General features: G+C 45.3%; 1 long non-coding RNA gene across 1 annotated transcript; it reads right to left on the bottom strand.

The window, feature by feature from the left end:
• Positions 1 to 144: 144 nt before the first annotated feature.
• On the bottom strand, positions 145 to 11416 carry LOC126963895 (uncharacterized). Its single transcript, XR_007729246.1, has 3 exons — positions 11228 to 11416; positions 3308 to 3367; positions 145 to 2149 (listed from the first exon to the last, which is right to left on the bottom strand). It is a non-coding gene; the product is annotated as an uncharacterized LOC126963895 (long non-coding RNA).
• Positions 11417 to 13059: the final 1643 nt, after the last annotated feature.

Raw genomic sequence — 13059 nt, 5'->3', positions numbered from 1 at the left:
CATGACAGTTTACAAATGCCATGGCAACATCAGGAAGTTACGCTATATGGTCTAAAAGGGGACACATGAATAATCCACCTCTTGTTTAGCATGTCATCAAGAAATAACCATAAAAATGGGCAACCAGCGGCCCTGAGGGCTGTTCCGTCTATGGAGTAGCTATTCTTTATTCCTTTACTTTCTTAATCAACTTGCTTTCACTTTGTGGACTCGCCTCAAATTCTTGCAGGAGATCCAAGAACTCTATCTTGGGGTCTGGATCAGGGCCCCTTTCTGGTCACACCTCCACTGCCCAATGCCTCCTCACCACTGGCTTTCATGAAAAAGGCTTTGTCTTCGCCGGGCCAGGTCTTTTCATCCAGGCTCTGTTGGATGGCCAGTAACCTAACATGAACCTCTTCGGCAGCTTCTCCCCTGCCCTGAAGCCAGCAGGGGTGGGACACAGGTGACTGACTTGACTCCCTCTATCCTCTCAACCACCTCACTGCCACTCACCTCAAGAACACGACCTCCAGGTCTGCCAACCCTCCTGTCTCTCTCAGTCCCTGAGACATCTCGTTGCAGTCCCACTCCCCTGCCTTCCTCTCTTGACCCCTGCTCTGTGGCCACCTGACTAAAACCCAAAGTTTGAGAACCTGGTGGTGTCGCCGCTTCCTCCAGATGGCTGATGATCTTTATGTTCTGGATCGGGTCCCAATCCAGACCCCAAGAGAGGGTTGTTGGAGCTCACACAAGAAATAACTCAGGGAGAGTTCATAAAGTGAAAGTGAGTTTATTAAGAAAGTAAAGGAATAAAGAACGGCTGCTCTAAGTCACAGGATTCTAAGTCACAGGATGAGATAGGAGGTCAGCGCAAGATACAGATCACAAAGACCGTACTGGTAAGACAGGTTGCAATAAAGAAGCCGGCTAAATCAGAAGCTGGTGGCAGAACCTGGTGCCGCGCTGCTTACTCCAGATGGCTGATGTGGCATCTGTGGAATGCAAAGTCTCCCTGAGTCTTTTCCCCACGCCAGGCAGATTGCTTAAGTATCAGACTGCAGTCGCCAGAAGAAATCTAAATTTATTTTAAATGTTCATGTCAACAGTCATATTTGTAATGTTTTTCTCCTTAAAAAACATGGTGTACATATGGATGTTCGTCATTGCTATTTATACCTTTATGCCTGTCTTTATTAGCTAGGGTAAACCAGATCCCAGTAATAAATAAACCCCAAATTCAGTGGCATACCAAGGGACCAGGGGAGGTGGTGGTGTTACAGGAAGGGGGTCCCAATCCAGACCCCAAGAGAGGGTTCTTAGAACTCGCATAAGAAAGAACTCAGGGCGAGCCCATAAAATAGAAGTGAATTTGTTAAGAAAGTAAAGGGAAAATGATCCATAGAGCAGCCCCGAGGGCTGCTGGTTACCTATTTTTATGGTTATTTCTTGATTATATGCCAAACGAGTGGATTATTCATGCCTCCCATTTTTAGACCATATAGGGTAACTTTCTGATGTTGCCATGGCATTTGTAAACTGTCATGGCACTGGTGAGAGTGTAGCAGTGAGGACGACCAGTGGTCACTCTCGAAGCCATCTTGGTTTTGGCGGGTTTTAGCTGGCTTCTTTATTGCAGCCTGTTTTATCAGCAAGGTCTTTATGACCTGTATCTTGTGCCAACCTCCTATCTCATCCTGTGACTTAGAATGCCTTAACCATCTGGGAATGCAGCCCAGCAGGTCTCAGCCTCATTTTACCCAGCCCCTATTCAAGATGGAATCACTCTGGTTCAAACGCCTCTGACAGTGGGAGTTTTCTCCCTGGTAAGAAGGAATATTTTAACACTGGCATTATTTAGAATTGCTGGCATGTGGTGACAATAAAAAGCAGATTGACTTTTAGACCTTTTCATTACTGTTTTAAAATTCTCTACAGACAGTGTACCCCTTTATCACCTGCATCCACTTCCACTACCACCAGTGTCATTGGAACGTCACTGCCAAAGTGCTTACTAGCCAAAGCACAAAGTCTATTTGTGTTACATAACATTCCCAGTGGGTGCTTCTGCTTGGTGGGCTCCCCCACATGATGATCCAGGAATTCAGGCTCCTTCTTCTAGGACTCTTCTTCCTCTCTCCTTCTCCCAGTCATCTGCATCCAGTAAGGCCTGAATAGGTCAGGGAGGAAGCCCAGACAATTAATTCATGGAAAGCCGGAGCCAGGAAGTTGCACACAGAACTTCTGCTCTTGTCTCTTTGGTTAGAACTCAGTCACATGGTCACACCCAACTGCAAGGGAGGCTGGGAAATGTAGTCTATCTACATTTCATGTGCTATCACAAACATCCATTAGTCTTTGCCACAATGTTTTAAATATTTCACAATAAAGAAATGTTAAATGTCCGTGTTAGACAAGAATGTGGATAAACTACCTTCTATGAGTCTTCTTTCTCTAGTATAGGAATTTTACCATGGGACAGATAGTCATGGTTCAAAGTCATGAAACAAATGATGTCAAATTTTATACTGTCCCAGTGACCAGAATGCTAAGTTCACAGAGCTTTCCACTGCCTCTTTCTCCTACTCAGATGCTTTCCCTTCTGTCTGAGTACATGCCTAGACTACATTTCCCAGTCTCCCTTGCAGCTAGGTATGGCCATATGACTCAATCCTTACCAATAGAACATGAAGGGAAGTGACATGTGCCACTTCCTGACCTGAGCCTTACAAGTTTCTGTGCCTGCTTCATGAGTTCTTTCCTCTTCCCATTGGCTGCAACCCTCTGTGCCCCAGCTTCCACTGTGCAGACAGGAATAGTATCCTAGGGCAGTGCAGTGATTCTCAAACTTGCAGAATCACTCAGAGGGCCTGTAAAGATACAGATGGCTGGGCCCCACACATAAAGTTCCTGATTCACTAGGCCCAGGATAGGGCTGGAGAGTTGACATTTCTAACAAGTTCCCAGGTGCTGCTGATGCTGCTGGTCCAGGGACCACCCCAGAAACTGCTGTCCTAAGGAATGATGGCATGCACTATGAAGAAACCTGGGTCTCTGAGTGGCCCCCTGGATCATAGCTGCCTTGACAACTTGGCAGCTCAGTTGAAAAAGAAGTAAACTTTTGTCTTCTTTAAGTCACTGCACTGCTGGGCATCTTTGTTACAGCACCTTAACCTTTTACCCACACTAACAGAGTTGGGATTCTGTCACTTGCAACTAAGAGTCCTGATCAATACAGACTCAAAGCTTAACTTCAGTAAGTTCCACCACCAAGAGAGTTTGCTTCTTTTTTCCTGCTTATCCCAAACCCCCAGTTTTTTCATCCTACCTTAGTATTGACCAGGATTCTGGAAGGAGATATGCATATGCACGAAGCCCTGGGAAGGAGCTGGAAAGTGGAGAATATTCCACTCTGTTACAATCTTTTCAAACATTAACATTATTATTATTATTATCTCAACTACTTGCCTGAGTCCCTTGAACACAGGCCCGGCTCTGAAATGTAGTTGCCATGGGGTCTGGAAACAGCCCAGACACCCATTCCTCATTGGTGGGTACCTCTTGTGCTGTTTTCCTGGGTCTAGGTGAACACTCACACTGTGCAGGTAAAGCAGGGTGCAAATGCAGGATATGGGACTCGTGTGGCTCAAGCTCTACCTTGGAATGTGTGGCTTAAAGCCCTGGAGATCAAGCTTGGTAGCGGGAGAGGAGGTGGGGGGAAGGTTCCATGACCCTGTGAGAAGAGGACTCACAATGTCTTCAGGGCTCTGTTTCCTGAGGTTAATGGGCCCTCAGCAAAGCACTTTAGAGGGTGTTTCTGTATTTCTCTTGCCTACTCCTTTACCATGTATAGGTGGGCCACAAAGGGGTCCATGTAGAATAGTGTTTTTCCTATGGTCATTTAGCAAGTCTGGGACAGAGTCCATTTGAGAACCAGGCCTCCTGTCTCCCAGCCCAAGGATTTAAACAATTATCCCATCCTCGTTTGGAAAGCAGCCATGTCCCCAATTGTAATATGGGCTCTGGCCTTTGGAGGACCAGAGAGAGCCTAGCAATGGCCTCTTCCTTTCTGGACTAGACTCAAACTTTCCCCAGCCTCCTGGAACATGCCACAGAGCCCCACACCAGCCCCATGTGGTCTTGGTCAAGATTCATACTCTTCCAGCACCAGTCTCTGAATTTCATAGGGTGCTTCATAGCAAATAACAGGAAACCCCACCCAAACTAGTTTGAACAGTAGGAGATGAACTGCCTACAATGTTTTGTTATGTTTTGAGGGTTAAAAAGTTACCTATTGGGTACAATGGCCTACAATGTTAATGGAGTCCAGCAGTGGAGTAAAATTCAGGTCTGGTTTGATCAGGGGCTGCAATTCTTTCAGCTCTTTCCTCCTCTGTGTGTTAGCAATAATTTCAGGCTGGCTTCTGTGTTGTGCAGAGTTCCAGCCTCAGCTCTTTACACCATAGCCTTCAGAAGGATCAGGAGACAAAGGATTCCCAAATTCCTAGCTCAGGTCCTAAGCCTCCTGCTTAAACCAGTCCCTGGGGCCAGGGGTTTGACAAGTACTGACCGGTTTGGGCCTGGCTTTCCTGACCCAATTATTATGGCCAGTGAGGGGAGGGTGCTCTCAGTGAGAAGTGTTTTTCAACACTGATGTGACTGGCATCTTCGGTGAGACAATTTTTTATTTTGCCAAATTATCTTGTACATCCCAGAACATTACAATCCCTGGTCACCCCACCCCCAACTAAGTGCCAATAGTGCCCTCCAGGCACCTTGATAATAGGCTTGCCCTCACTCTACTACAAATGCTGTCCAACCCACCCTCAGCAGGGGGTGGGGAGTGGGTAGTACTACTTCAGAAGAGAATCTCTAGGATCAGTTAGTCCCAGCCCTGGAGCTGGGGGTAGGGCTAATCTCACTGAAATCCAGAACTACTAAGCAAGATGGACAGGTAAAAGGAATTTTGGGGCTGGGTGCGGTAGCTTATGCCTGTAATCCCAACACTTTGGGAGGCCGAGATGGGAAGATCACAAGGTCAGGAGATTGAGACAATCTTGGCTAACATGGTGAAATCCCATCTCTACCAAAAATACAAAAAATTAGCTGGGAGTGGTGGCACACGCCCGTAGTCCCAGCTATTTGGGAGGTGGAGGCAGGAGAATCACTTGAACCCGGAAGGCAGAGGTTGCAGTGAGCTGAGATCGCGCCACTGCACTCCAGCCTGTGCTACAGAGCGAGACTCCATCTCAAAAAAAAAAAAAAAAAAAAGGAATTTTGGGGAGATAACCCCTGATTCTGCAACCATCTTCTACTCTGAATAAAGAGGGGATCCATCCTTGCCAGTCCTCCCCATCTCTGCTTCTAGGTCTGGATTGTCTTGGTGATTTCTGGTGACCTTATGCCATTGTTTTTTCAGGCTTAGAAGCCCTAATTCATTACTCTATGAATCATACCTGTTCTCATGTGACAAGTGGCTCTGTGACTGGGCCACCACTTCTGAGAGGATCTCAGCCTCATCCCTGGGTTTGTCTGCTATCCTGCTACTTCCAGTTGACCAGACACAAGCAGCCCATCCTAGGTTTACCAATCATAAATACAGACCCAGCCTCTCCATCTGAGTCTGCAGGGCAAGGCACAGACACATTCCTATCCTCACAGAAGCTGAGGACTTCATGGAGTTCTCATTCCCTTCCTGCTATTGTCATAAATGGGCAAAGTGAGACCAGAAGAGAGAGCAGACTTACTTAAGGACACATGACTAGGGACAGAAAGGTAGAAGTGGGAGATGATCAGGGAGGAGGCAGTGGAGAAAGTAATGGATGGGAAGTCAGCAGACTTTCTACTGGACGGCTCCACCTAGATATCCACCAGAGTCTCAAACTCAACCTGCTGAAACCCAGATTCCATGGGGGCAGGAGCTGCAGCTGTCCTGTTTACCACTGCGTCACCAGCTTCCAGCATTCTGCTTGACATAGAAAGGTACACAATATATATTTATGAAATGAATGAATGAATGAGCCAACTTCCCCTTCTTTGTTCTCCCAGCACTTGCCCAACCCTCTATCTCCATTACCCTCTGCATCCAGATGGTCATCAAGATCTGGTTATTTTTCCTTAAAAAGCTCTTGAATATTGCCTCCCCTATCACACACTTTATTCCTGTAAACATCCCCTGTATGAGTTATTTATTACTGCATACAAAACAAACCACCTCAAAACTTAGTGGATTAAAACAATTACTTATTTAGCTCATAATTCTGAAGTTGGCAATTTGGTATGGGCTCAGCAGTGTGGTTCTTCTGGTCTCAGCTGGGCGGTCTCATACATCTGCAGCCAGCTGTTGGCTGGGTAGCAGCTTTGCCTTTCTTAGCTGGGCTCGCTCACATCACAGGGACTTAGGTGGGATGGCTCAGATCTGCTCCATGTGTCTCTTACCATCCAGCAGAATGGCACTGGCTCATTTACAGAGTGGCTGGACAGAGTTCCAGAAGACAGAGGGAAAGTCTGCAAGGTCTCTTTTGAGGCCTAGGCCTGGTACTGGCCTAAGAAATTTATAAGTCCTGCCCAGATTCAAGGAGCAGAGAAACAGATTTCCCTTTGTGATGGGGCGTGAATATAAGGAATAAATAATGACAGCCATTTTTGCAATTTAGCATCAACCCTATTCCAGACCATCCCAGTGTTTTATCAGTTGGCTTTCTAGCTGGTCTTGCAATCTCACTATAGTCCCTCCCATCCCACCTGTCATCTATATGCAGTTTCCCAAGTGTTATGGTCTCTTCATTACTAGGTCTTTATACATGCGATGTTCCCTGTGCCTGGTACTCTCTCCTGCCTTACCTTCCCCAACTTCCAGCCTGGATTGCCTCCTCCCTCTGCTCCCATAGCAGCCAGTACTATCACCACCATTGCCATAAGGGGCCTCTGTTGGTTTTGCCTTCCCAGTATATTTTCCCTTTTCTTTGAGGGACAGTCCCCCAATTTTCCTTTGGGAGGCCTTCCACATCAGTCCCCATGGTTCAAAGGAGGCTGATTAAAGCACCTCAGATGCAGACGCCAATATGTGACCAGGCCTGGTCAATCAAAATTATAGTGATTGGTTCAGGGATAGTCATGTGACCCCATTCCAGCCAATGAGAGTCAACCTCAAGACTGTTTCTGGAACAATTGGGAAAGAGGTATGATCTTTTGACTCAAGTTGCCAGACTAGTAGCGGATAAGCCTGGAATCTCTGTGGGCTATCTTTGTCACCATGAGATGAGACCCTGTCTGAAAAGTGAACCCACACACACCCCAGAGAATAAGAGAAACAAATTTCAGGGAATATGGTTTGAGAAGCTGGATCCAGCCATGCCTAAAGCCTTACATTTCTGAAATTTTTATTATGTGAACCAATAAATTCCTCTTATTAAACTAATTTGAGTTGGATTCCTATCTCTTCAATTAAGAGTCTTGACAAATATAATTATATGTGGTAATATAATTACCTATCGATTCTTGGCTTTTCTATTGGGCATTCTCCCTAGAAGCTGAGTGGATTTCTGGTTCATCTCTGTATCCCTGGACCCCAGCACAGAACCTGGGATATAGTAGGTATTTAATACATGCCTGTTGAACGGTGATTGAGACCACTGTAGCCCTGATTCTGCCTCTAGTTTGTGACCTTGAGCATCCATTTCTCCTTTCTGAGCTTAGTTTCCAACTCTGAATATGGGAATGATCCTTCTTGCCCTGTCTTGTTGAGGGCTGTAATAAGGACCAGATGAGCCCAGGCTTATGAAAGTACTTGACAAACTCTAAAGCTTTGTATACATGCAAGCTATAATTCTATTTTCAATGATGTACATTTTGTCCTAATTTCACCAGCCCCCAATAAATTGTAAGTTCTTGGGGACACAAAACAGCCAGTACATTGGAAGAACAAAAGGAAAATCTGAGAAACTCAATCTCAACCATCCTTAGAACTGTCTCCATGCAATATAGACTTGTTGCACCTGCAGATAAAATGAGGAAGATTGGCACCTGGTGCCCAGTACCTCCCTCCCTCCTACTACCTGCACAAATCAGAGGATGCTGGACAAGAGGTCCCAGCGTCTCTTTAATTTGAGTCATTGCAAGTGACATAATGGGGCAGAGTCTGGCTTGCTATTCTCTGAACTATCTCCTCTTTCCTCCTGAGCACCCAGAAAAAACCACATCTCCCAGCCAGGTGACTGAGGTCTGGCCATGGGATGTGATTCCAGACCTGGATCCTTACAATCTTTCAGACTCCATCTCTGTCGTAATCTTCTGGGCACATGCAGAGAATCCGGTAGAGGACTCCAAGGCTCTAGAACATGATTCCTAACCTTTCTTTATGAACCTAGGGCCCCTTGAGCAGCTGGTAGAGTCTATGGTATCCTTCTCAGTTAATACCTTTAAATGCATAAAATACATGGAATTACAAAGGCAACAAATTATTAAAATGTAGTAACCAAAATGTAAAAAGTATGTGATATAGTGATTCCTTATTAACACATGAAACAATAAGATCTAGTCTAATTACCATAATTTCAATGTCATGATAGTATAAACAGTATTTAAAGTTATCTGTAATAACATCAATATAATATGAAAATATCTATGATTTCTATTGGCAACAAATAGGTACTGCTAATACCACTTTGTTATCTAGATTCATAATGGAAAGAAATGTTAAATGTCAGAAGTTAGTGTAAATAAAGATGCAATTATTTTCTCTTTCAAGTTCATGAATTCCTGAATTCCATCCATAGATCCCTTGGGGGCCTGTTGTCTCCAGAAGAGGAATTTCAGCTTTAGGACATGGAAGATCACAAGAAAGGAGCCTGGATCCCCAGATGACCACGTGGAACAGAGATCCCTCCAACACATAATTACCCTGGAGGAAAAGACTGTTTTTTTCCCAGAGCACTGAGACCCTGGGACCAGGCCTGAACCCAGCTGGGTGACCCTGAGCAAGTCACCAAATCTTTGGAAACTCCATATCCTCATAGACTACATTCCCTGCTGTGGTCTGAATGTTTGTGTCCCCCCAAAATTCGTATGTTGAAACATAATCCGGTATTAAAAGATGGGGCCTTTGGGGGTTGAATGAGATTAGTGCCCTTATAAAAAAGGCTTGAGGGAGCTTGTTAGCCCTTTGCCCTTCCCCCATGTGAGAACACATAGAAGTTGCCATCATCCAGGAGAAACGGGCCCTCACCAAATACTGAATCTGCTGGAACCTTGATCTTGGACTTCCCAACCTCCAGAACTGTAAGAAATAAATTTCTGTTGCTTATCAATTACCTAGCATAAGGTATTTTTGTTAGAGCAGCCTGAATAGACTATGACAATCCTACTTTTGTAGGACCATCATGAGGGATAACAGCTCTGAATGCTTATACACTTTGTGGTAATTTATATCTGGAGTCTCCAAACATGGGCCAGTAAACTGTACTAAAAATAAGGGCAACCTAGTGAATTCTCTTCAGTTAAATGGATTCCATCTGAAGGACTGTCCTTTACTCTGAGATTATGACCTTCCTAATTCCAGGGGTTATGAAATTCATTCTTTTATAAAATGAAGGTGATTATAAACAGCACTTGCAGATTTTTTCCCATTGTTCTCACTTTGCAATTGGAGTTGCCATTCTTATTTGGATTCACAAATATTTTGAAGTATTGGCCACGCATGGTGGCTCACGCCTGTAATCCCAACACTTTGGGAGGCTGAGGCGGGTGGAACACTTTAGGCCAGGAGTTCAAGACCAGCCTGGTCAACATGGCAAAACCCCATCTCTACTAAAAATACAAAAAAAATTAGCTGGGTGTGGTGGCGGGCACCTGTAATCCCAGCTCCTGAGGAGGCTGAGGCATGAGATTGCTTGAACCTGGGAGGTGAAGGTTACAGTGAGCTGAGATTGTGCCGCTGCACTCCAGCCTGGGTGACAGAGTGAGACCCTGTCTCAAAAAATAAATAAATAAATAAAAATAAATTTTAAAACATTGAAGTATTATGAAAACCCAGAAGTATGTGGATCATTGCTTTCTACCACCCCAAAAACATTAATTTGTATTCTCACTCAAAAGTAATAAAGCTTAGAGAGGATTTCGTTCCTGACCTGGCACAATTTTGAATAATAATAGTTAAGATGTATTGAGTTAAGATGTATTGAGGGTTTCAGTGTGCCCCAAGCTGATCTATATATTTCATGTGTCTAACTGGTTTATTGAAGAATCTGAACATGATGAGGGATACACAAAAATGAATTTAGCTTTTCTTCAACCATTGCCTTTCCAATACATTCAATGAAATCTCTCCTTTTTGCCCATGCCTTTCTGTCCAGTTTCAACATCCAATCATATCATATTTTACACTTTCCCTGAATCAAGCTTGGCCCTTCACCTCAAGAATGTTATTTAACAGTCAAGTAGCCTAACTATGTGCACCTTACAAGGCTATGAGGTAGGTACTATTACTAATGGCATCTTACATCCACTAAGGCCCAGAGAGGTGAGGTAGCTTTTCCAAGATCACACAGCTAGTGAGTTTTAGGCACAGGATTCAAATACAGGCTGTCTGGTTCCAGAAACTTGCCCTTAACATTTATTCATAATCTTCTGCTTTATGTAGGCTGAGGGGGCTTTTCAGAGAAGGAAAGCTTTCTTCCACATCCTGAAGAAAGTCCTGCAGGGGGTGGGCACAGTGACTCATGCCTGTAATTCCAGCACTTTGGAAGCCTGAGGCAGTGGACTGCTTGAGCTTAGGAGTTCGAGACCAGCCTGGGCAACGTGGCGAAACCCCATCTCTACAAAAAATACAAAAATTAGCCAGGCGTGGTGGCTCGCACCTATAGTCCCAGCTACTTGGGGGGCTGAGGTGGGAGGATAGCTTGAGCTCAGGAGGCAGAGGTTGCAGAGCCAAGATCGTACCACTGTACTCCAGCCTGGGTGACAGAGTGAGACCCCTATCTCCGGAAAAAAAAAAAAAAAAAAAAAAAAGTCCTGCAGGCATGATACGGTGGTATTTGACACCTCTTGTCCATTCTTGACTTTGGGGCTTTGGCTGTAAATCTGAGACAACAGGAAAAGTCCCATTTAAGAGTCTCTTGCATGTGTGTCATTTAACTTAATCCTCAAGACAGCCCTATATGGGAAGTGTATTAAACAGGGTAATGCTAGTTGCTATAGCAAACAGCCCCCAAGATCTAGTGGCTTAACACAATAGCAGTTTATCTCTTACCTAATATTGCAAGGCAGGTGCTTGTTCCTGGTTGGAGAGCAGATTTCCTTTACGTGGTGATCCGGGTGACTTCCATGTTGCAGCTTTGCCATCCTGCAGGGCTTTGGGGTTCTCTGTATCTAGACAGACAGGGATGGAGAAGCTCACCTGCTTCCTCAAGGCCCTGCCTGGAAGTGACACTCACCACTCCTGTTCACATTCCATTGGTGGAGACTAGTCACATGGTCATACCTAGATGCCAGGGATGCTGGGAAATGTAGTCTCCAGTGGGGCAAATGTCTTCCGGAGACAATTCCACACTATGGAGTCTTTTCCAGAGTTAGTGCACAAAGTCCTTTTACTAATCTGTTTAACCAGCTTGCCAGGCTAACCAGTGCTCTCCATGCTGTCTGAATGCAACGCTACTGCCTCAGGCACATTGAATGCTTATGGCTAGTAAGCCATTCTCTAGGCCCCTGGGGCTCTTGGCTGTAGAAGGGCATGCTTGCCAACAGTCCGCTGGGTGTGTTCCCAAATCAGTTTGCAGAAGGCACACTTAATATTGTAACAATGTAACTGAATTAGATATTCCATAAACTGATGAAATATGAGTGCAAAAGGAAGAGATTTGTTTTTCTGAAAACTCAATGAAGACTCGTTGCTAAAAAGAATACTGTCAAATTAGGTGTGGAAGAACCAACTACAAAACATCTGGAAAAAAAAATAACCACAAGAATCTAGAGGGATTCTGCACTCCAGTTGCTATACAAATGTCTGCAGGTCCTTGCCCCACTTTAAAGAAACCAGAATTGACCGGGGACAGTGGCTCATGCCTGTAATCCCAGCACTTTGAGAGGAATTACAGGTATGAGCCACTGTGCCCAGCGCCTGCGGGACTTTCTTCAGGACATTATACCAGCTTTCCTTCCCTCAAAAGCCTCCTTAGCCGGCCGGGCGTGGTGGCTCACGCCTGTAATCCCAGCACTTTGGGAGGCCGAGGTGGGCGGATCACAAGGTCAGGAGATCGAGACCATGGTGAAACCCCGTCTCTACTAAAAATAGAAAAAATTAGCCGGGCGCAGGGGCGGGCGCCTGTAGTCCCAGCTACTCGGGAGGCTGAGGCAGGAGAATGGCGTGAACCCGGGAGGCGGAGCTTGCAGTGAGCCGAGATTGCGCCACTGCACTCCAGCCTGGGCGACAGAGCGAGACTCCGTCTCAAAAAAAAAAAAAAAAAAAAAAAAAAGCCTCCTTAGCCTATATAAAGCGAAGATTATGAATAAATGTTAAGGGCAGGTTTCTGGAACCAGACAGCCTATATTTGAATCAAGCAATCCTCCTGCCTCGGACTCTCAAGTATCTGGGAAAATAGGCGCACACCATGGCACCTGGCCTGAAATTTCAGCTTAATTCAATTTTAATTAATTTAACTATAAATGGCCACATATGGTTACTGGCTAAGGCATTGCATAGGGAAGCTCTCTGTTACACTAACATTAGCACATGTATTTCTTCACGTCTCAGACTCTTTATCCCTTTGCCTTGACTCTTTCTAGCCCATGATGTCTTCTGCAATGCAAGTCCTGCCCCCTTTGATTCAGACAGACAGCTCTTGATTCCAATATATTATGCTGACTGGGAAAGGGAGGGTGGTCCTTGGCAGGAGGAAAAGGGACAGGCCTCTGTCTGTAGCAGCTGGGCTCAAATTGCCACACGGCAGCAACTGCCACCTGTAACAGCACCATGCTAAGCTTCTCACCGGCAGGGAGGGGCCACCGTCAAGAGCAAGAGCTCAGCAGCTGGCTCCCCCTCTCTTTGCAATTGTGACTTTGAAAAAAATCTCTGCATCCTTCTGA

The sequence above is a fragment of the Macaca thibetana genome, chromosome 10, assembly GCF_024542745.1.
Source record: "Macaca thibetana thibetana isolate TM-01 chromosome 10, ASM2454274v1, whole genome shotgun sequence".
Lineage (NCBI taxonomy): Eukaryota > Metazoa > Chordata > Mammalia > Primates > Cercopithecidae > Macaca > Macaca thibetana.
This window is presented reverse-complemented; position numbering and strand designations above follow the sequence as displayed.